Here is a 3,890-nt window from a genome sequence, read left to right as displayed (position 1 = left end):
GTGTGTATGTGTGTGTGTATACGTTTGTGTTTGTGCAAGCAACTGCACTCTGTGTTTATGTCTCGGTGTGCGTGTGTGTGCGTGTGTGCGTGTTTGTGCATGCAAGCACACTCTGTGTTTATGTCTGGGTGTGCGTGCGTTTTTCAGCTAGCAACCACACTCTGTTTTGGATGTGTTTGTGGATGTGTGTTTCTTCCAGCATTTTCTACTTGCTTGTGTGTGGGTTCATGTTTGTATGAGGGCAGGTATGTGTGCGGTTTGGGAGGGGGGGGGGGGGTGGTCTCATGTCTGAGTGTATGTGTGGGGTTTGGGAGTGGGGAGGGGGGGGGGGGGTGATTGGGCTCATGTCTGAGTGGAGTTTGGGAGGGGGGGCGGTGGACTCATGTCGGAGTGTATGTGAGGATTTTGGAGGGGGGGGGGGGGGTTGATTGGACTCATGACTGAGTGTATGTGTGCGGTTTAGGAGGGGGGGGGGGGGGGTGGTCTCATGTCTGAGTGTATGCATGGGGTTTGGGGGGGGGGGGGGGGGGGTTGGCCTCATGTCTGAGTGTATTTGGAGCAGGGGGGGGGGGGGGGGGGGCATGTCTCTATGGGTATGCAAGACCTGCACCTAGACAATATAAAGTGAAATGATGTAAGGACGCAGTAGAGACTGACTTTGTGTCTGTTGGTGTACCTCTGTAACAGCTCAGTTCCATTGTCCAGGATGGGCAGGTATGGCGGATCACCTCATTAATATTCTGCAGTTCTATATGGAGACTGGAGCAAAGCCACTCACATGTGATATCTGGACACGCAGTTTTCCACCGCCCACGACACTTTGCGAGGCATTAGTGTAGCGCTGTTCCATTCTTTTGTCAGATATCTCGGTAGATGTTATGTTGTTCAAAGCGGTCCATGATGACAATGGCTAATGTGCCACTGAGTTGGCTACCCATTGCCAACCCCTTGATCTGTTTGAATGTTCCAAGGATTGGGTGCTCGAACACGTTGTTGTGTAGAAGTAGTCTGATTAGCTCTTTGAGGTCGACTGATGTTAGGCAGTAGGTGTTGAGTTTAAAGTGATTTGTTTACAGTAGGTGTTGAGTTTGAAGTGATTTGTTTACAGTATGTTGTTGAGTTTGAAGTGATTTGTTTACAGTATGTTGTGGAGTCGGCAAGGTGCTTCTTGCAGAGTGTATTCATGTCTTCCGTCTTCCTCATCACCATCTCACCTCCTTCATCACTTCGGGTGACCACGATATCTTCACTCTCTCTCGTAATAACTTTAGCACGTGGAGGTTTGCTTGGGAGATGTTGTATTTAGGATTCTGCCATATCCCTGTCGTTCTCATCGTGCGTTCCATGTGCCTTAGGAAACCTCTGATGGAAAGCTCGGCTGGGTCCATGTCACGTGGTGCTGCCATGCCTACGAATTCTTGGTACAAGAATGGGCTGTGCTGGCCAGACGGGGGCAATCACTGTTTCCGTTACCCCCTGTTTCGGGTGGAAACGGAGGATTGACATAGCTGGGGGTTCCCGTCCAGTCTTGCTGGAGTGTATCTACTGCTTTCCGTCTCCTCGTCCAACCACCGTGAGTTGTATGAAGGTAACTGTGTGATATGACAGTTGGTAAAGCGATCCACATCATCTGGTCATAGTTCACTGTGTATTTTCTGGAAGATACCGCGGTTCAGTGACCAGTCGCTGGGCTCTCCTATGGGCCTGAGGCGATCCCTTCGTGATTGTCTGCAGCTGGGATGTGCTTTGCCAGGAGGGTTGTCTTGAGCCGCGACGTTATGACATTGATTGGACGAGTTACGGTCATCATAGCTTCCTAGCGTTCCCCCAGGTTGTTTAGCTGGTAGACTGCAGTTACACTGTCTGATCTGATCATCACCATCTTGTCCTTGATTAGCGCTGGGTTTGCTTGTTCCATGGTCTTCAGCGATAACACTACTGCCGTTACCTATTTCTCCGTGATATGCATGGCATGTGGGTTCGGCCAGAAGCTTCTCGCCGACATGCCGTGCTACAACCTCATGCCCCATCCGTAGTCCGAGGCATCCGTTATCATCGTTACGTTTGGGCAAGGTGTTGTCACGTACCGCGTTTGTAGGCTGTGTAGGCTGCGAGCCTTCGCCACGTATCCGTATAATGCCCGTGGCATGAGTCTTCCTGGCGTAACAGCCTTTTAGTTATTCGTCCAGCAACTTGTGCAACGACTCGTGCATGGACTGGTCTCTCCTGAGAATCTCTCAGCAGGCGGCTTTTTGTCCTGTGAATCATGCGCAGTTTGTCTAACGGCACTTGGACCAGCACATGGCGTGATGACGTGTCCCAACGTATCCCCAGTTACACCACACTCTGACCTGGATGAAGTTAAGACTTCTCCTTGTCGATCTGGAGTTGGAGTTGGCGAAACAGCGCCGTCACTTGCTCTGTTAGCAAGGTGCACTCCAGGAGATAAGTCTTGATAAGCAACCAATCGTCTACGTAGGACGTTACTCAGGCACCCAGTGACAATCTTATGTGCCTCATTACTTCCTGCATGGTTTTCATGACTGCCCAAGGTCTGGTTGATAGTCCGAATGCAAGGACGCGATAATGGTAATACCTACTGTTCCACTGGAACCCAAGGTATGGCCGACACTCTGTGTGCATCGACACGTGCAAGAAGCCGTTTTGCAGGTCCAGCTAGCTACACCAGTCTCCTGGTTATGATCTCCTGCAGTGTGTCCAGGTTTCTCGTACCTGAAGCGTGATGCAACTATACACCGGTTCAGGCGCGTAAGGTTCAAAATAATACTTAGTTTTCCATAACAATTTTCTTTGGCAGCGTTGCTATTGGAGAGGTGCAATATGGTGGTGTTTGTGTCTTCTCAATTGCTCCCTGTAGGAGTAATTCTTGTGTATGAGCTGTGATGAACTCTTTGCTCTCCTTCGTCATTGGCCTGTTACCTTCGTGGAACTCTGGCTGGGACTGTTTGAATGTTATTGGCAAACCATTGCTCAACCAGTCCAGGATAATTGCCCAAGCACCGATCCTTGCCCATTCCGTTGTGTCTTAGATGATCATACCTACCCGTAACGCTGTGTACCGCGGTCTCTACCTCTTCCTCTGTGTTATCGATTGTTACTCCCACCGCTAGTGGCCTTTTGTCTCCTGTTAGGAGCGGAACCAGCTTGCGCACTTGCGTATAGATAGGTCGCGCGCAGGTGCTGCAAAAGTCATCTCTGCACTGCGGGCAAGCAGTCAGAGAGTGCGAGATCTGTCCGTACGTCCTGTAGTTCCGTAAGCCTAATCGTCTGGGTGCGCGAGAGGAAATCCTCTTCTCTGACGGTCGAGCTGACAAAGCTTGATGACGGTTTTGCTGTATTTGGCGAACTCGGAATGCTGTCGAGCTGGAGCTGCACTGCATCGTTGCCGTCCTGCTGCTGAAGGAGGAAACTCAAGTTGCTGTGGCAAAATGACGTCCCCGGGTCTCTCTTTGTATGTGTCCAGAGACAATGGCAAGGGACCGTTGGTCTGCGACTGTCTCAGTGAGCTGTTCCTAGATATGGTGAGGACAACACGGGGAAGGCCACGTTCGTCGTGACGGTTCCAGAATGAACTGCCGTTGTACCGAGTCGTCGTCGTTCAACCTCCATAGATTCTGCTTCACGTTGGGTAAGCTTGGAACGTGAACCGGAGCGGCCAACAATTGAATTGGCATGTTGCTTGCATGCTAGGATAGAATCTTGTGGATAGTCGTTGTCTTGTCATAATGTCTACATTGTCTTTTCTCCCATCTCTTTCCAATGCTGGTTGTTGTGTTGGTGTTCGCGCCTCGGAACTGCTCCAGGGTAACGGACCGCTTCACCCTAACGTCAATGATGATCCATACTATATGTGGACGCTACATCGCTCT

Source organism: Sycon ciliatum, chromosome 13 (assembly GCF_964019385.1).
Source record: "Sycon ciliatum chromosome 13, ocSycCili1.1, whole genome shotgun sequence".
Taxonomy (NCBI): domain Eukaryota; kingdom Metazoa; phylum Porifera; class Calcarea; order Leucosolenida; family Sycettidae; genus Sycon; species Sycon ciliatum.
Note: the sequence above shows the minus strand (reverse complement) of the source record.